Source organism: Sceloporus occidentalis, unplaced genomic scaffold (assembly GCF_023333645.1).
Source record: "Sceloporus occidentalis isolate IW3139 unplaced genomic scaffold, rSceOcc1.0.p SCAF_4, whole genome shotgun sequence".
Lineage (NCBI taxonomy): Eukaryota > Metazoa > Chordata > Lepidosauria > Squamata > Phrynosomatidae > Sceloporus > Sceloporus occidentalis.
In genome coordinates, this window is record NW_028316984.1 from 122,735,695 (window position 1) to 122,756,847 (window position 21,153).

Genomic DNA, 21,153 nt, shown 5'->3' on the forward strand with positions numbered 1-21,153 from the left:
TATCAAATGTGGTGGCACTCCCATGCCTTTGAAAGTAATCCATAGTTTTTCATGATCTATGCTGTCAAATGCTTTGTGATAGTCAATAAATAAATAATATTTTTTGTGATAAGCAGATCAATGATTTTTCACACTATCTCAACAGAAACTTGTAGACAACAAATCTCTAGAGTGTGTAATATTGTTGTTGTTGTTAATATTAATAACCCACCTTTTTCCTGGTGTAAGAACTCAAGGTGGCTATCAACAAATGTAAAAACTACAAAAGCAATAAAAAGTGTAAATATAGGAACTTGGAAGCATAGACGACAAACTATATTGGCTGGCATATTTGCAGTTAAAAGAGAGATATAAAATGGATTTAAAATTAGAAAGGTTCAAAGATCAAAGAAATGAACTGGATAAAATAATATTTAATACAAAACATCAAAATTTTACAAACTATTATTAGAAATAGATAAAATTAGAAAACCAAATTCAAGATACAGTGTTACAACGTGCTGAGGATATAGAAGAAAATATAAATTTAGAGGACTGGCAACAAGCAAGGAAGAAAACTCAAAATTTGAAAGCTCTCCAGAGCTGAAAGAAAATTTTCTTAAAACGGCCCAATGATGGTATTTAACTCCTTAGAAAATAGCAAAGATATACAAAACAAAACAAGACAAATGCTGGAAAGGTCAACAGGCCCCAAGTTCTTGGATACATATGTGGTGCAAGTGCCCTAAGATCAGAAAATATTGGGGGGAAATATGCATAATCATAACAAAGATTCTGAAAATCAATTATCAAATGAAACCAGAGATTTACTTATTAAATATGGCAAGTAAATAAAAGGGAAAAAATATGAGAATGAGCACTGAAAATTAATATATTTGATAACCTCTGCTAGAATTCTGTTAGCAAAAAATTGGAAAACTATGACAATTCTGTCAATAGAGGAATGGCTATTTAAATTAACAGATATGTATGAAATGGACAAACGGACAGCTAGGTTGAATAATAAAAATATGAGTATTATAGATAAGAATTGGGCTCCAATTTTGGAATTTGGAAAAAAAGGTGGGAAATAAAATAAAATGCTTATCAGTAGCCTTCTGTATAGAAATGCTGTTTGAGACTTAGGTGAAGACTGGATAATCAGAAGACTAGAATAATGAGCTACATAATGAGTGTTTATAAAGTCAGAGAATTTAGGAAGTATGTATATATGAATTGTGTGTGTGTATTAAGTGTATGTATTAAGTGTTTTGATGTTGTTTATGTTTGACATGTTTCATTGCAATATTTTTAAGAGTTGCAAATATAAAATTCAAAAAACAATTAAACAATTTAAAAACTTTAAAATATTACACATTACAATATTAAAATGTATTAAAACCATATGCAAAGCTTGACATCTGAATTGCATACCATTTAAAAGATCAACCGATATTGATTTGGGGGGAAAAAACTGATGGCATAAAAATGTTTTTACCTGCTGCCAAAAGAGAAGTGATAGAGCCATATTGGCCTCTCTAGGGAGGGAGTTCCAGAGCCTGGGGGCAAATACTAAGAAGGCACTCTCCCTTGTTCCCACAAGACAAGCTCTATATAGGGAAACATGGTCCTTCAAATATCCTGGATTCAAGCCAAATAGGCCAAAATCAGCACTTTGAATTTTGTCTGGAAATGGACTGGCCAACAGAGCTGTTGCAACAAAGGAGTTGTGTGCTCCCTTGTTGGATACATGGATCCAACAAAGATCCATGAACAGATGTATATACTGCTCTTTACTTAGGTCAACTGAGCTAGAAATTTTATGTACATTCATGTTTGTCCCAATCATATTAGAATCCATTACTTTTTAAAGCTTTTTTTCTTATCCACTCATGAATTGAACATATTTTTAATACAATAACTAGAGTTGGAAGAGATTTGCAGAGAAGAGTGACCAATTTCTCCCTTCCAAAAATCCTCGTCAATTTAATGTAATATGCTAAATTGAACCTTTTAGCAGAAAAATAAGATTCCAGTAACTAGGTGACCCACATCCAAAAATCTGACAGCTTCAAACCTCAAAGACAGATTAAAACTGAGCACAGGCAACAGACACTAATAACAAGTGGCTTTATTGTTTTAGAGATGATTAATAGCTGGCACATCTCAGAGTTTGTCTGTGAAAGTATTTCTTGGGACTTCATCCACAAAACTTGACAGCGTTAAATAAAACAATAAATGATTTTAAAACTCCAAACTCTGCATATTGTGTTTCTCTATTAAGTCTTTTACTTTTCAAAGAGGCTTTATTTCCTCTTCCTTTGGCCTCTGCCTCACATACTATTAATGTGGTAACAGAGTAAATTATACAAGTTAAATGCCTTTAGCATTACTGGAAGCACAGCGTTAACATTCTGGTTACAAACGTATTCATAAACTGGAAAGAAAAAGAAAAAATAATTTAATTGGTATAAACTCACAAAGAATTCTGTATTAATCATGACATTTAAATTCAAACACTTTGAGAAAAATGTATAGCATATCAATTCAGCAGCTACTTGGTGCACACAATAGAATAGGTGGGAATTCACAGAGGAGCTTCTGAGTCTGATCAATTATACCTAAGAATATGTGAATGAATGCACTGCAATATTTCATAACAATGCATTAATTATTTTTCCATCTGCTTCAAGAGAAAAAACATGGACTGTTTCCAAAATGCCTTTAGAAATTAAAAAGATTGGATGTGTGTGTGTTCCATAAGTGACCACCACACTTGGCACTCCTGACCACTGGCCATGCTGGTTAGGTTAAAGTCCTCACTATCTGGAAGGCATCAGTTGGAAAAATCTGACCTAGAGCTTTGGGGAGTTCTGAGAAATTTAACCTAGACCTAAATATTTTAAAGACACCAGATCCTGTCTGATCTTGGAAGCTAAGCAGGGTCAGCCCTGGCTAGTTCTTGGATGGAAGACTGCTAACAAATACCACGTGCTGTAGGCTTGATTTCAGAGGAAAGAACTGACATCTGAGTAGTTCATGCCTTAAAAAACCCTGTGATATTAATGAGGCCACCATAAGCTGACAGCCGACTTGAAAGCACAGAGACAACACACACTCACACATAGTATTCAGGTCTCAAATACTAGGTTCTCTAGGCTGTATTTCCGAGGAAGAAACTAACAATAACACCTCTGAAATGCTTAATGTTCCATAATTTCATGAAAGTAGCCCTCCTTTGTTTCAAAAACTGTTTTGTCATGTGGAAGAGAAATGTAAATCTGTGACCGGGCCCAAGATAAGCAAATCAGTATACCCAAACACATAACAGACTTTACTGTTATGCTCTCACCTGATTGCACAAAGCTTTACAGATGTCAACATTGATTATTTTCTTCTCCAGTGGGAAAGCTGATGGTCTTTCAAGCTGATTCTGCAAGAAATATGCTGGTAAGTTATTCCAGCTACATGTCTTTCCACATTTTATAGTTTCCTTTTCACTGTGACAACTGTCTGAGGTTAGGGTTTGGTTTTTTGTTTGCATCATTAATATATAAATGTAAAATGTAAAAGAAATCCTAAATTTTCATATTCAGCTGCGGTTTTTGCTAGGACAGTTGGCCCTGACCTTATCATTCATAACTCATGTCATGGTAAAGGTTTGAATACTGTAACTTTCCATAAGAATGGAGTTCTGAAATTACCATCAGTCTTGAATGCCATTACTTGCAGCAAGCCCATCTTTCTCTGAATATATACAAGTTCTATTGGTTACGCATTCATTTCCAAAATCAATTCAGTGTGCTAATGCTAAAGTATATTTAACAAAAAACAAAAATACTTCAGAGAATATCTTCACACTTTCTTTGATGCATGGACTTGTGTTAAGGGTCTGCTCTGTGGGTTTTCACCATTAGAAATACAGTGCAAAGCAGGACCTTTCTGATGGTGGTTCAAAAAATTGTGGAATGGATTGGATGGAGCACACTACTGTGGCCCATTATCTTCACACACTTGATTGATGATTTTTACTCACATATTTAAGCAGTTTTTAAATCCAAGTTGAATATTCAAAATGCTTGAGATCAAAAGTGTTTTGGATTTTTTCAGATTTTGGAATATTTTATCTTGTAGATGAGACCCATCTAAAAATGAACGTCATTTATGTTATCAGTACACCATATATATATATATATATATATATACACACACACGCGCGCGTGCACACACACACACATATACACTGAAGGTAATTTTATACACAATATTTTCCCAGCAACTCCTTGTGAGTTGCTGGGAAAAAGGCAAACTGCCATCAGATCTCCGAGATGCAGTGATCATCACCCTGTACAAGAAAAAAGGAGCAAAATCGGATTGCTCAAACTATCGAGGTATAACACTACTCTCCATTGCTGGAAAAATCCTTGCAAGGATACTGCTGAACAGATTAGTCCCTGCTATTGCAGAAGGACTTCTCCCTGAAAGCCAATGCAGCTTTAGAGCTAATAGGAGCACTACAGACAGGGTATTTGCCCATAGACAACTGCAAGAGAAATGTAGAGAGCAGAACAAAGGACTCTATGTAACATTTGTCGACCTCACCAAAGCATTCGACACTGTGAGTAGAAAAGGTCTGTGGCAGATCCTGGAACGACTAGGATGCCCCCCCAAATTCCTCAAAATGATCATCCTGCTACATGAAGGCCAGCAAGGCCAAGTCAGATATGGCGACGCTCTCTCGGAGCCCTTTCTAATAACTAATGGTGTGAAACAAGGTTGTGTTCTCGCTCCAACTCTATTTACAATCTTCTTCAGCATGATGCTCCAAAGGGCTATGGCAGATCTCAAAGAAGAAGACGGCATTTATATACGCTACCATACTGATGGTAGCCTGTTTAACTTAAGCCGCCTGAGGGCCCACACTAAGACTCTAAACTATCTAGTGCGTGAGCTGCTTTTTGCTGACGATGCTGCCCTCGTTGCCCATACAGAAGCAGCTCTGCAGTGCCTAACATCTTATTTTGCAACAGCTGCAAAGCTCTTTGGGCTGGAAGTCAATTTGAAGAAAACGGAAGTTCTCTACCAGCCGGCACCTCAGGAAGAACACTACCATCCCCACATCATTGTAGGCACATCTGTGCTTAAGTCCGTCCAGCAATTCACCTACCTGGGAAGCATCATCTCCTCAGACACCAAGATTGATAAAAAGAGCGATCACAGATTAGCAAAGGCATATAGTGCATTCGGAAGGCTTCACAAAAGAATCTGGAGTAACAAACACTTGAGGCGAAGCACAAAAATCACTGTGTATAGAGCCATTGTACTGTCTATTCTCCTTTATGGGTCTGAAACATGGGTCACCTATCGCCAACACCTACGACTCCTCGAACGCTTTCATCAGCGCTGTTTACGCACAATTCTAAATATACACTGGACTGACTATGTGACAAATGTTGCTGTCCTCGAGCAAGCAGGGATCACCAGCATTGAGGCCATGCTATTGAGGGTGCAGCTGCGCTGGGCAGGACACGTTTCTAGGATGAAGGACCATCGCCTCCCAAAAATAGTATTCTACAGTGAACTTGCCACAGGTCAGCGTAAGAGGGGCACCCCAAAGAAGAGATACAAGGACTCCCTGAAACAACATCTCAGGCTTGGCCAAATTGATCACCAACAATGGTCAGCCCTGGCCTTGCATCAGGAGGCATGGAGACGCACTATCCACAATGCTGCAGCCTTTTTCGAAAGCTCACGCCGAACAAGTCTCGAAGAGAAACGACCACGAAGAAAGAACCACAACCCGGAAACATCACCCAAGGAAACTTTCCGCTGTGCTTTCTGCAACCGGACCTGTTTGTCCCGGATTGGCCTTTTTAGTCACCAACACCTTGTACAAAGCGCGGGATGAGTCCTTCCTGAATCTTCGTTTGTGAAGCAAAGCCAGAGAGAGAGAGATAGATAGACTGAAGGTAATTTTATACACAATATTTTAAATAATTTTATGCACGAAGTTGGTGTACACTGAGCCATCAGAAAGCAAAGGTATCACTATCTCAGCCATCCATATTGACAACTTTGGATTTTGGAGTATTTTGGATTGCAGAATTCCAGATAAGAGATATGATGCTTCTTGGAATGCTCTAACAGTGTTCAGTATGCTGCTCCTATAGTTTAACATATACACATTTTTATGTATATTTTGTTTTAGTAGTTGTAATACAATGGGCCCTTACCTTATGTGAGGGATTTGTTCCGGTACACCCCCCCCTGCGTAAGGCAAAAAACACATATGCACACATGGCACAGCACTGCGCACGCACCATGGGCGCACACACAATTCATTTTATTACAGCACAGCTTCAGTGTAAACTGAAAGTCACGTATGGCGCAGGCACACTGTATATTATCCTGAGTTTCCTATGCTTCATACAGTTTTGAGATAATTTGAACATTAACTATGGAGAAAATCAGGATAGGAATTGATTAAATCAAATACCACTATTACTAACTGAAAACTTTTTCTGTCCATTTAGTCCCAAAACAGAGGAACCAGCACCCACCACTTGAAAAAAAACCATGAATCAGTGGCATAAATTTTTATTTACAAGAGTTTGTCTAAAGGTGATATTACTTCTCCAAATATATGCTGCAATCATCTTGAACTGCAGACTCTTGATCATTCACACAGCAAGTTTGTGAATGAATACAGCAGTGGCAGCTGCATGTATTCTCTTTCAGATACTTGCACTTCTTTCTGCCACTACTACTTTCTGCCAACTCTCTTCGCCTCCAGATCAACAGGAGACTACAATCCACTTTCTATGTGGTTCACATTTAATTTTTTTTTTACCCACATATGTCTAGCTGAACAGTAATTCTATGCATTTTACCACAATAACTTATTTTCCTTCAAATAGCACTGAAGGGGGAAAGCTATTGTGATTATGTGTAACAAGAAATGGAAGGTATAAATGGAATAAAACAGCAGTAAATGTAAGATTCCATGACATTTTCAAAATTCCTCCACTACACAGAAGCTTACACATTATATGTTTTTTAATCAATTGATAACTACAACATATTTTTGCCCACAAAAAGCTAATTTATGATGTGTCCAAAATACTATTTTTTTTACAATATTATTTTGAAACAAAACAAGACTCGTGTTTTCAAAACAAATTAACTGGGTTTTGTAAATCAGATGGAATTATAATTATTCTGATTTGTTTCTGGATGTTAAACATTAATGCCAGAGGGAGCAAGATCAAGAAAATATTCAAAAGGCTGCCACTGAGACAGATACAGAGACACACATGGCACAGTAGTCAAGAAATCAATTATTTGAAGATCAAAGCCTAGCAAAGCCAAAGTTGGTACCAAGTTTCCAGTTTCTTATTTAACACAAAGCAGCAGCAGCAGCAGCAGCAGGATAATGAACCTGACACACCACCGCACCACAGAATAAGCTGCCATTCATTTGAAATAACCCATCCCTGCCTCCTCAAGATATCCAGAATTACATCAGGACAAAGCGTTGCTTACATACTGTGCACTTCAATATCCAAGGGCCTAGATGATGCATTTATGTAACTAGTGGCTCTTCACAATGAAGTAACCTCAGGAGAGATCAATTTTATATACCTGCAATTAAAAAACTGTCCCCTATGAGATGTCCTGTAGAAGCCATCCCTGTGTCATGCCTTCCACCTTAATCAATGATTCCTAAACTTTGGTCCTCCAGGCATTTCAGACATCAACTCTCAGAGGCCCCAGCAAGTTTGGCCTAAAGTCAGAAATTCTGGGAACTGACGTCCAAAACATTTGAAGGACAAAATTTGGGAACCACTGACCTAAATCAATGTTTGACAGCAGTTCTTTTTACTGGCAATATATGGTAGGTGCACGATTCCTGCTCCTGCGATACAGGAAAGAATAAGGAGCAGGAGGATCCTATGCTCCCACAACTATTAGACTGGTCCACAAGAAATGTCCTAGCTTTCTGTTTGACTCCACACTACAGTTTTTCTCAATATGATGTCTTCCCTTTCCAGTGTAATCAAAAGAAGGTAGTAGAAACTAACATCACTTTCACTGATACTGTGTAGTTAAACATACTTAAGCCCAATGAACTAAATAACCGTAGGGTTGTCTTCCTTTGCTTAGGAGTGGGGTTTTCAGTGATTTAATAAGTCGGTGTGCATTATACAGGATGCATATTACAAATGCTTAACTCTAATGGAGTAAACCAAATCGCACTGCATACCTGGAATAAAGAGAAAGGTGAAACCCTTCTTATTGCAAATGCAATATACACTGAAAGGATTTTAAAAACTCACTAATCAATCAATCTTTCTGGGTTTCTGAGAACACATTCAAACAAATATCATAGAATCATAGAATCATAGAGTTGGAAGAGACCACTAGGGCCATCCAGTCCAACCCCCTGCCATGCAGGAAATCCAATTCAAAGCATCCCTGACAGATGGCCATCCAGCCTCTGTTTAAAGACCTCCAAGGAAGGAGACTCTATCACCCTCCGAGGGAGTGCATTCCACTGTCGAACAGCCCTTACTGTCAGGAAGTTCCTCCTAATGTTCAGGTGGAATCTCTTTTCCTGCAGCTTGCATCCATTGTTCCGGGTCCTGTTCTCTGGAGCAGCAGAGAACAAGCTTGCTCCCTCTTCAATATGACATCCTTTCAAATATTTAAACAGGGCTATCATATCACCTCTTAACCTTCTTTTCTCCAGGCTAAACATCCCCAGCTCCCTAAGTCGTTCCTCATAGGGCATGGTTTCCAGACCCTTCACCATTTTTGTCGCCCTCCTTTGGACACGCTCCAGTTTCTCAATGTCCTTTCTGAATTGTGGTGCCCAGAACTGGACACAATATTCTAGGTGGGGCCTGACCAAAGCAGAATACAGTGGCACTATTAATTCTCTTGATCTAGACACTATACCTCTATTGATGCAGCCTAAAATAGCATTGGCCTTTTTAGCTGCCGCATCACACTGTTCACTCATGTTCAACTTGTGGTCTACTTGGACTCCTAGATCCCTTTCACACGTAGTTTCATTAAGCCAGGTGCCACCCATCCTATATCTGTGCATTTTATTTTTCCGCCCTAAGTGCAATACCTTACATTTCTCTGTGTTGAATTTCATTTTGTTAGCTTTGGCCCAGCTTTCTAGTCTATTCAGGTCATTTTGAATCTTGATCCTGTCCTCTGGGGTATTAGCTATTCCTCCTAATTTGGTGTCATCTGCAAATTTGATAAGTATGCTCCCAATTCTGTCATCCAGGTCATTGATAAAGATGTTGAATAGCACTGGGCCCAGGACAGAGCCCTGTGGGACCCCACTGGTCACTTCTCTCCAGGATGAAAAGGAGCCATTGTTGAGCACCCTTTGGGTTCGGCCGGTCAACCAATTACAGATCCATTTAACAGTTCCTTTGTCTAGCCCACATTTTACAAGCTTGTTTGCAAGAATGTCATGGGAAACCTTGTCAAAGGCCTTACTGAAATCAAGATATACTATATCCACAGCATTCCCTTCATCTACCAAGCTGGTGATTTTATCAAAGAAAGAGATTAGGTTTGTCTGGCATGACTTGTTTCTCTGAAACCCATGTTGACTTTTTGTGATTATGGCATTGCCTTCTAGATGTTCACAGACTCTCTGTTTAATGATCTGCTCCAGAATCTTTCCTAGTACTGATGTTAGACTAATTGGACGATAATTGTTGGGATCCTCTTTTTTCCCCTTTTTGAAGATGGGGACAACGTTTGCCCTCCTCCAGTCAGCTGGGATCTCTCCTGTTCTCCAGGAGTTTTCAAAGATTATTGCCAATGGCTCCGATATTACATTTGCCAGTTCTTTTAATACCCTTGGATGGAGTTCATCTGGTCCCGGAGACTTAAATTCATTTAGATTAATAAGGTGTTCCTCGACTATCTCTTTACTTATTCTGTGCTGAAATTCCCCTATTCTGTCCTCTGCTCCATTATCCTCAGGTTGAGCACCCTTTGCCTTTTCTGAGAAGACTGAGGCAAAGAAGGTGTTGAGTAATTCTGCCTTTTCTCTGTCTTCTGTTAGCATTTTGCCATCTTCTCCACGCAGTGACCCTACCGTTTCCTTCTTCTTCCTTTTGCTGCGGACATATCCAAAAAAGCCCTTTTTATTGTTCTTAACCTCTCTAGCAAGCCTGAGTTCATTCTGCGCTTTAGCTTTTCTGACTTTACCCCTACACATGCCTGCTATTTCTTTGAATTCCTTCGTGATTTCCCCCTTTTTCCATTTCTTATACATGTTCCGTTTCAAACTTAGCTCAGTTGAAAGTTCCTTAGTCATCCATCCTGGTTTCTTGAGACACCTCCCGTTTTTCTTTCTCACTGGAACTGTTTGAAATTGTGCCTTCAGTATCTCTCTTTTGAGAAACTCCCATCCATCCTGAACTCCTTTATCTTTTAGTATTTCTGACCATGGAATCGCCCTCAATACTTCTCTAAGTTTACTGAAATCTGCTCTCCTAAAGTCTAGGATGCGTGTCTGACTATGCCTGGCTTCTCCTTTCCACTGTATTACAAACTCCAGGAGAACATGGTCACTTCCACCTAATGATCCCACCACTTGCACCCCATTAACCAAGTCATCCTTGTTGGTTAGGATCAGATCTAAAATAGCTGACCCCCTTGTTGCCTCTTCCACCTTTTGGACCATGAAATTGTCTTCCAGGCAAGTGAGGAATTTGCTAGGCCTTGAGGATTCTGCTGAGTTTGACTTCCAGCAAATATCAGGGTAGTTGAAGTCGCCCATCACTACTACATCTCTCCTTTCTGAGTGTGTGGTCATCTGTTCTAGAAAGGCATCATCCAATTCCTCAGTCTGACTTGGGGGTCTGTAGTAGACTCCCACTGTAACATCCTTGTTGTTTCCCTCCCCTTTGATTCTTATCCAGATGCTCTCCACCTGGCTTCCATGATTGATGTCCAGGATCTCTTCACTGGTGTAAATATCTCTGACATATAGTGCTATTCCTCCTCCTTTCTTGTTTGGCCTATTTCTCTTAAAAAGGTTATACCCCTCTATTTCCACATTCCAATCATGAGACTCATCCCACCAGGTTTCAGTGATGCCTATTATATCATATTTGCTTTGTTGTACTAGGAGTTCGAGTTCATCCTGCTTATTTCCCATGCTCTGTGCATTAGTGTAGAGACATCGCAGACCATGGTTCCCTTTTACTTGCTGCCTGTGCAAGTTTTTTTGCCTCCCACTGTTGGGTCCTTGCACTGTTTGCCTTGTTTCCTCTGTGTCAGTTTGACTATTTTCGCCATCCCTTTCGCCTTCCTTAATATTGTCTCCCTTCCCCTCGGAACTCAGTTTAAAGCTCTCCTGATCAAGTTCTTGAGACTGTTGGCAAAAACATTTCTTCCAACTGGCGTGAGATGCAACCCGTCTGTTGCAAGAAGTCCCTCCTCATGGAACCGCAGCCCATGATCGAAGAATCCAAATCCTTCTCGGCGGCACCATCTGCGAAGCCAGTTGTTCACATCTGCTATTTTCCTCTCCCTTCCTGGACCATGTCCTTCAACTGGCAGAAGAGACGAGATGACAACCTGTACATCCATTCCTTTCAGCTTCCTACCAAGCGCCTCGTAATCCCTTTTGATGTTCTGAATGCTGTGTCTTGCAGTATCATTAGTTCCCACGTGGACCAAAAGGAAGGGGTATTGGTCAGTAGGCTTGACCAGTCTTGTCAGCCTCTCTGTCACATCACGGATCTTTGCACCTGGAAGACAACACACCTCTCGAGACATCTTGTCAGGCCTACAAATCACTGCTTCTGTACCCCTCAGCAAGGAGTCCCCGACTACGACCACACGCCTCCTACGCGGCTTAGCAGCGACTGTTCCCTCGGGTGGGACTCTCAGGCTCCCCTGCTCCGTCCCTGAAGTCTGTCCATGCTGCTCTTCTTCATCCTCCTTGATAAGGGAAAGAGCTTGGAATCGATTCTCTAGCTGCAAGCTCCCCGAACAATTCCTTCTTGGCTTACTTCTCTTTGTGACATTCCTCCAGCTGTCTGCCTCCTCTGTTTGGTAAGTGACCTCTTCCACCCTAGCATCTTCCTCTGCGTGGTACTCATCCAAGATGGTTAGTTCTATTGTGTCCAGGAAATCCTCTTGTTCCCTAATCTGCTGAAGTGTAGCTACTCTGGACTCCAGCTGCTGCACTTTCTCCTCCAAGAGTGCTACCAACTTGCACTTGGTGCATGTGAAGTTCTCCACTTCTGTAGGCAAGAAGAGAAACATCCCACAAGAGTTGCAGGTGACTGCAGCAGATCCCTCGTTGTCCATACTGCAAAGTCTTTAGTAATGAGTATAACAGTCAATCTACAGGGAATACTTCTTTAAAGGAATGTACTGGCTGCTATCTTACACTTAAAGGGAAGGTTCTGTTTCAATATCCGATTCTAACCTGATGCCACTTGAGTAGAGTTGTTCAGTTAAAGAAAACTAAAATTAAAATTAACGGCGCGCGGCTCTGGAAGCTGGTATATAAAGCTAGTCTGCTAGCTCCGCCCCCTTGTGACTCACAGATGTGACTCACAGAAGCTCCTCCCCTTCAGCAACGAGCACACGGTCTCAAGCACACGGTCTCAAAATGGCTGCCAAGCAGCTCCTCTCCTTCTCCTCTCTCTGGCCGGACTGTTCTGGAAGGCTCTGGAAGCTGGTATATAAAGCTAGTCTGCTAGCTCCGCCCCCTTGTGACTCACAGATGTGACTCACAGAAGCTCCTCCCCTTCAGCAACGAGCACACGGTCTCGAGCACACGGTCTCAAAATGGCTGCCAAGCAGCTCCTCTCCTTCTCCTCTCTCTGGCCGGACTGTTCTGGAAGGGTCTGGAAGTTGGTATATAAAGCTAGTCTGCTAGCTCCGCCCCCTTGTGACTCACAGATGTGACTCACAGAAGCTCCTCCCCTTCAGCAACGAGCACACGGTCTCGAGCACACGGTCTCAAAATGGCTGCCAAGCAGCTCCTCTCCTTCTCCTCTCTCTGGCCGGACTGTTCTGGAAGGCTCTGGAAGCTGGTATATAAAGCTAGTCTGCTAGCTCCGCCCCCTTGTGACTCACAGATGTGACTCACAGAAGCTCCTCCCCTTCAGCAACGAGCACACGGTCTCAAGCACACGGTCTCAAAATGGCTGCCAAGCAGCTCCTCTCCTTCTCCTCTCTCTGGCCGGACTGTTCTGGAAGGCTCTGGAAGTTGGTATATAAAGCTAGTCTGCTAGCTCCGCCCCCTTGTGACTCACAGATGTGACTCACAGAAGCTCCTCCCCTTCAGCAACGAGCACACGGTCTCGAGCACACGGTCTCAAAATGGCTGCCAAGCAGCTCCTCTCCTTCTCCTCTCTCTGGCCGGACTGTTCTGGAAGGCTCTGGAAGCTGGTATATAAAGCTAGTCTGCTAGCTCCGCCCCCTTGTGACTCACAGATGTGACTCACAGAAGCTCCTCCCCTTCAGCAACGAGCACACGGTCTCAAGCACACGGTCTCAAAATGGCTGCCAAGCAGCTCCTCTCCTTCTCCTCTCTCTGGCCGGACTGTTCTGGAAGGCTCTGGAAGTTGGTATATAAAGCTAGTCTGCTAGCTCCGCCCCCTTGTGACTCACAGATGTGACTCACAGAAGCTCCTCCCCTTCAGCAACGAGCACACGGTCTCAAGCACACGGTCTCAAAATGGCTGCCAAGCAGCTCCTCTCCTTCTCCTCTCTCTGGCCGGACTGTTCTGGAAGGCTCTGGAAGCTGGTATATAAAGCTAGTCTGCTAGCTCCGCCCCCTTGTGACTCACAGATGTGACTCACAGAAGCTCCTCCCCTTCAGCAACGAGCACACGGTCTCAAGCACACGGTCTCAAAATGGCTGCCAAGCAGCTCCTCTCCTTCTCCTCTCTCTGGCCGGACTGTTCTGGAAGGCTCTGGAAGCTGGTATATAAAGCTAGTCTGCTAGCTCCGCCCCCTTGTGACTCACAGATGTGACTCACAGAAGCTCCTCCCCTTCAGCAACGAGCACACGGTCTCAAGCACACGGTCTCAAGCACACGGTCTCAAAATGGCTGCCAAGCAGCTCCTCTCCTTCTCCTCTCTCTGGCTGGACTGTTCTGGAAGGCTCTGGAAGTTGGTATATAAAGCTAGTCTGCTAGCTCCGCCCCCTTGTGACTCACAGATGTGACTCACAGAAGCTCCTCCCCTTCAGCAACGAGCACACGGTCTCGAGCACACGGTCTCAAAATGGCTGCCAAGCAGCTCCTCTCCTTCTCCTCTCTCTGGCCGGACTGTTCTGGAAGGCTCTGGAAGCTGGTATATAAAGCTAGTCTGCTAGCTCCGCCCCCTTGTGACTCACAGATGTGACTCACAGAAGCTCCTCCCCTTCAGCAATGAGCACACGGTCTCAAGCACACGGTCTCAAAATGGCTGCCAAGCAGCTCCTCTCCTTCTCCTCTCTCTGGCCGGACTGTTCTGGAAGGCTCTGGAAGTTGGTATATAAAGCTAGTCTGCTAGCTCCGCCCCCTTGTGACTCACAGATGTGACTCACAGAAGCTCCTCCCCTTCAGCAACGAGCACACGGTCTCAAGCACACGGTCTCAAAATGGCTGCCAAGCAGCTCCTCTCCTTCTCCTCTCTCTGGCCGGACTGTTCTGGAAGGCTCTGGAAGCTGGTATATAAAGCTAGTCTGCTAGCTCCGCCCCCTTGTGACTCACAGATGTGACTCACAGAAGCTCCTCCCCTTCAGCAACGAGCACACGGTCTCAAGCACACGGTCTCAAGCACACGGTCTCAAAATGGCTGCCAAGCAGCTCCTCTCCTTCTCCTCTCTCTGGCTGGACTGTTCTGGAAGGCTCTGGAAGTTGGTATATAAAGCTAGTCTGCTAGCTCCGCCCCCTTGTGACTCACAGATGTGACTCACAGAAGCTCCTCCCCTTCAGCAACGAGCACACGGTCTCAAGCACACGGTCTCAAAATGGCTGCCAAGCAGCTCCTCTCCTTCTCCTCTCTCTGGCCGGACTGTTCTGGAAGGGTCTGGAAGTTGGTATATAAAGCTAGTCTGCTAGCTCCGCCCCCTTGTGACTCACAGATGTGACTCACAGAAGCTCCTCCCCTTCAGCAACGAGCACACGGTCTCAAGCACACGGTCTCAAAATGGCTGCCAAGCAGCTCCTCTCCTTCTCCTCTCTCTGGCCGGACTGTTCTGGAAGGCTCTGGAAGTTGGTATATAAAGCTAGTCTGCTAGCTCCGCCCCCTTGTGACTCACAGATGTGACTCACAGAAGCTCCTCCCCTTCAGCAACGAGCACACGGTCTCAAGCACACGGTCTCAAAATGGCTGCCAAGCAGCTCCTCTCCTTCTCCTCTTTCTGGCTGGACTCAATATGATCCAAAGAGATGTGATAATTATTAGAATTATGATGATTTAAGGTTTAATCCTTAGATTGAGTGTGATCTGAAACAAATGATAAAGATTAGGTATAACAATGGGATCAGTGTGGCATCACTGATTCTGTTCTGGAGCTGTGAAGTCAGATTTGCTGGCATTCAAAGTACTGGCACCACAGTTTAAGTTCACTTTTGCTAAGGGTTGAAACAGACAGCCCTGAAAAAGGGGGGGGGGGGCTTGAAGCTGCTCCAGAGAAAGCTGGACAGAGCCCACAGCAACCACATGCTGCAGCCCCGATCTAGCTTTTTGCTGGCTCAAAAAGGACTGGCAAGAGGGCACCCTTTCTCCCACTGCCACAGCTTTGCGACGCTCCTGCAGAGTGTGGTGCGTGCAATGCTGCCCGCCGTCTAGTCAGGTGGGTGGCTTCATGGCAGCTCCCAAACTGCTGGGAAGCTGCCACCCCTAAGTTTAGTACATTTGGGCTAATGACTGAAATGGTATTTTATGTTTTGTGACATACAAGACAGAATATATGACAGTAGTTTAGGAAGAGTTCCTACAATTTATTTATTTAAAATGTTAGAGCATTTGGCTGGTAGGGAAGGAAATGTTTTAATATATTTTAATACAATTAATTTAACTAAATTTTGATGTTGGTATTTTAGTTTAGGTAGGAGGATGTATTTTTAATTGTGAATATGTTGTGTAATTATTTATGTAATTGTTTTTGCATTTTTGCCTTGATCCTTTGAAAAGGTGATATATAAATAAATTTATTATTATTATTATTATTATTACTATCCTCTTGACCAGCAGCAAAAACCAGACCAAGAATCTGCCCTGCTATACATGTTGGACTGATGAAGATGTTGGTATAGCTCTGTGATTTTCAAAGAAACAATGAAACCCTAACTCTTAGAAAGTGTACTTAGAAAGTATAGCCTTGGCCGGTTACAAACCGGCAGTTTAGTGCGTGACAAGCACGCACTAGGGTTACAAAAGGGTGGTGCTTCTGCACCGCCCTAACCCTAGTGCATGCCCGTCACGCACTAAACGGCGATGGCCCTTCCATATGGCCGCCGCTGTGAGGACGTCACGGCCGCGCTGCCTCTAGACGGGGCAGCACGGACATGACGTCCTCAATCCGCGGCAGGGTGCCTAGGGCGCCCTTTCTGCGGACCAGGAAGGAGCTCCGTTTCGGAGCTCCTTCCTGGTATGCGGCGCCGCTTTGCTTCACTGGGCGCAGCCTTCAGACGGCTGCGCCCAGCGAAGCAAGGGAGAAAGGGGCCAAGCGGCCCCTTTCTCCCCCTCCCCGCTGCCGCGGGGTGTCCTTGGGGCTTGAAGCCCCAAAGACACCCCTTTTCAGGCTGCGGGGAAGCGGCGTTTTGCTGCTTCCCCATAGCCCGAAAAGCGGCGGATCGGGGCCTCAGCGGCTGCCGGTGTAGCCACTGAAGCCCCGATACTCCGGGGAAAGGGGCGGGTCCAGACCGCCCCAAATGGGCAGTTTATAACCCGCCCCTGATACAGAAACTTACAGAACCAACATCTTTTACATCCTCACTGTCAAATCTAACACTACCCCTGACAGATTTAACACAGAGACTATTGGGCAGATGACTTTGCAGTAAACCAACAGAATCCCCAATCTGTCCTGACAGCCCAACATTAGCAAAAGACAGTCCAGACAAAAGCCCATCTACATAGGAAATCTGGAGAGGGAAAAGAAATCCTTATAGATCATGGCCACTCTGTCTTCCTGATCCTCAAGTCTATGTTCAAATATGTAAATCAGCATATCTTGAATAAATTTATCTGCCTTCCTCACGAAGTTTCAGTGATATATACTAGGTTGGCTCTCTCACCCATAATTAAATCAGTATGGTAGAACTTTATGTAGTGAATCAATTTGATATGAATTAATAGTGTGAATCATTTTGACAGAGTAACCAGTCTCTGTCCAATTGGGTGGAGAACCAGGTGGTTCACCTCCACCTCTTCACTGGTCTGTTGACCCCCACAACACCTTATCTCCTGCTTCTCCTCCTCATATGGACTTCCTTCCAAAGTACTTCCTCCCCACAAAGTCTAAAAAACCTACAACAGGAAGTAAGAGTAACAACAAGGAAAACGCTCACAAAATAGGCATACCAAGAAACACCACTGGCTCATTTTCAATTGGAATGCAATTAACTCTTCCACAGTAGCAGCAGAGAGCAGGAAGTCCAAACCTTCTCACCTGCCTTCTGTTGGTCTGACTGCTGTGTCTGTTATTTGCCAGCTATTTTTTCTGTTTTCACAGTTGTTTGATTTATTTTTTATCCCAAGTTTCTTGTGAGGCTAAAATGGAAGAACAAAAGCCTTGTACATTGCCTGAACCTTACTGGAGGAAAAGTCAGACATAACTGAAAACAGAAAACAAAATAAAAACATGATTGAATTCTGTGTATTTCTGTGCATTTTTAAACTCCCCACCCCATCACACACACGTTTGCCTGCCTGCAAGTCACCTCTCAACTTATAGCAACCCCATGAATTTCATAGAATTGTCTTAGGCAAGGAATAGAAAGGAGGTGGTTTTGCCAGTCCCTTCCTTTGAAATATAGCCTACAGCAACTGGCATTCCTTTGTGGTCTTTCATCCAAGTACTAACCCTGACCCTGCTTAGCTTCCAAGATCAGATGGACTCTGGAGCCTTTAGGGTATTTAAGTCACCCCATCACTTACATGGGACGTAAATAGAAGGTAACTGTTGTGTGGGCACTCTGATATTTAACTGTGCACCTTATAATCTGTATCAAAGATGTCAGAAGAATGTTCAGTGTACATCTCGCCTGTTGGGGGCAAGTTGCTCAGAAAGGCCCACCTTTTTCTGAATATGAAAAGCCTATCTGTTAGAGTGGCTATAAATGACTATTGCTTGTGAGGAACTTCTTGATTATGTCTAAGACGTTTTAAAATATTTCCTTCTCTTTGCTTCTCAAAAAGGCCTGACAAAATCTTGGATTTTCTTACCGTTTGCATGCAAACCACTTTCTGACAACTTGCATCTTAAAATATTCTCTTCTCCTTTTGCCTCTGCACTTGCATAGCTCTTTCAACATTTTGCCAAAGTCATTTCATAACTGCAATAAAAGATTATTTAAAAATACTTATGAATAAAAAGGTTAGAAGAAAATAACACATGCAAGAGCTTTCCAGAACTCTTTATGCTTGCAAACATGCAGCCACTGCATATTTAGAACAATGATGTCAAATGCCTGGGAGAAACTATCATCTGTTAGATACATCTTAACTACTGTTTATCCTGAGTCAGAGCACATTTTGTGGCTATCCGAGGATTGGGAAATAAAATGGTCACCACTTTCTTAATCTGACAGTGCAACAGAACTGTTTTGTGCCTCTTCAGAGACAGGACACTAATTACTTATAAGAAAACAGTAGTAACTTTGGTCAAACTGTGGCTGTGTATGCATTCAAGTTCCAGCATGTGCTTCAGGGTGTGCCATTTTTAAAGGGTGTTTCTAGAACTTAGGTCCTTCACCGCCTATGCCTTAAGAGTTTAGGATATTTCCCTGCCCAGAAGGGATAAATTTTTAAATAATTATTTTACTATGGGCACAAAGACTTGAACTATAGGTTATTCCCCTAGCCCCACTGACAGGGAAAACAGTGGCTAAGCCTTTTTACAATATACTTCCAAGAATACTAGGAATAAAACTGCAACAAAGTCTTTATAAGTAAATTGAATGTCCGCAGTAACTTCATTATGCTTTCCTCAAATTTAACTTCCTTTTCCAGAACCCTTTGGGGGGTCTAGGAAGATGTTTTTGAAGCTGTTGATCTGACAGCTACCGTTACAAAATACTTTTATTTTTTCCCCAAAAAACCCCTGTCTGTGGCCTGAAGCATATGGGCCAAAAGTGCTGTCTTCGGGCTGATGCCCATGGTGGGCATGGTGTTTACATGACGCACGCCCCGAACGTGATCAGAAGCCATACCCATCCTAACCCAGACAAAACAGCACAAAAAGGAGCAGTGGAAAGCTGGGTTGAGGACTCTGGTGGCAGCTTGGATCGGGCCCAGGCCCTGGCAGTTGCTGCAGTCCTGGCAAAATTGGGGCAGGAGCAGCCTCTGGCCGCTCCTCTGCATGGCCCCTGCGTTAAGCACTTTTATTTGCATGCTACCCCTTCAGCGATAGGAACTAATTAATTAAAGACAATATTTTCTAAGAGAACAAGGTAAGTTAGTTAAATTTATTTTTTAATTATGTCAGTCGAATTGAGCATTGACTTAATTTCAAAAGTAAGTTATTGAGTGAAAGTTGGTGCTAAATAACAAATAAATGCATAGTTCCTGATTAATGTAGTTCTATGTAAAGCCTAGTTCTCTGGGCTTCTGAAAAATTACTTTTGGCTTTTTAATAGTCCTTTGGGGCTGGGGAATTACCATGTTTTGGTCACAAAATTCAAACCACTTATTTTTGGTCATGATTAGAGTGACTGTTGATTCCAGTGTTAAAAGATTTTAAGCCAACAACAGGTAAAGGCATAAGGGAGAAACCTTACTCATGTCCAGGGCATACTCTGGTGTACTCACTATAAGAAGTTCTTCGACTGTCTCAGGAAACAGAAGCGCTTAATCCCTGGACTTTTACTGGCATCCACATGGAAATCAGAAAGCCAAAGGGAAGGGAAGGGAAGGGGGGAGCTGTTTTTGTTAAAGGAATGAAATGAAGATCTTGGTGGCATGGATGAGAACTAGGGTTTTCAAAAATTAATGTATCTTCTCCCCTCCAAAACTCAAACAGGGGTTTTCCAGCTTCATTCTGATAAGGCTTTTTGGGCAGTGAGGTAAGTGAGATTTAAGTACTAGTTTAACACTAACGTAATAATTAAAAGTTCCACTTTCTAACACAAATGCAACTGAACCAGATTTTTAAAGATCGTTACCTGTATTTATTAACCTTTTCTTACTGTCTCCTAAGTCTTTCCCCCCTTGTCTGCAATACGTGTTTGAAGACCTCAAGGCGACAACCTTGGAACTGTTGCCCTGAGTTAACACTGGGGTTGCAGGGCAGGAAACTGCAGACAGCTTGGGAGAAGCAGCAATTTCAGCAGGTGCTGCTTCTTACTTAGTTGAGCAACAAGCAACACCTGCTGAAATTCCTGGTTCTGTTCAACCATTAAAAGTAAAGAGCTCTCTCCAGTTCTCTCTCTGGCAACGGGATCTAGTAGCACCTTTGAGACTAACTGAATGAAAGAAGCTGGTAGCAAGAAGAGTGCCACTCAAGGAGGGCGACCAAAATGGTGAAGGGTCTAGAAGCCATGCCCTACAAGGAAGGACTCAGGGAGCTGGGGATGTTTAGCCTGGAGAAGAGAAGGTCAAGAGGTGATATGAGAGCCCTGTTCAAATATTTGAAGGGATGTCATATTGATGAAGGAGCAAAAGTGTGTTCTGCTGCTCCCGGAGCAATGGATGCAAGCTGCAGGAAAAGAGATTCCAGCTCAACATTAGGAGGAACTTCCTGACAGAAAGGGCTGTCCGACAGTGTGAGGCTCTTCCTCGGAGAGCCGTGGAGTCTCTCCTTCTTTGTCTGGCTCAAGGCTATGGAATCCTGGGAGCTGGAGTTTGTTTTGGGGTTCAGAGCGGAGCCCAGAATTCTAGTCTTGAGACAGACGAAGACTTAAAGCGGTGCCAAACCGGGTTATTTCTCCAATGTGGCCAACAAAATGAAGCGCTCCC

At 43.0% G+C, this 21,153-nt stretch overlaps 1 long non-coding RNA gene across 1 annotated transcript; it reads right to left on the reverse strand.

The window, feature by feature from the left end:
• Positions 1-495: 495 nt before the first annotated feature.
• LOC149314576 (uncharacterized) lies at positions 496-20,821 on the reverse strand. The gene is made up of 5 exons (XR_016280938.1): positions 20,008-20,821; positions 18,424-18,533; positions 17,648-17,748; positions 3,332-3,412; positions 496-2,416 (listed from the first exon to the last, which is right to left on the reverse strand). It is a non-coding gene; the product is annotated as an uncharacterized LOC149314576 (long non-coding RNA).
• Between the last annotated feature and the right edge of the window lie 332 nt (positions 20,822-21,153).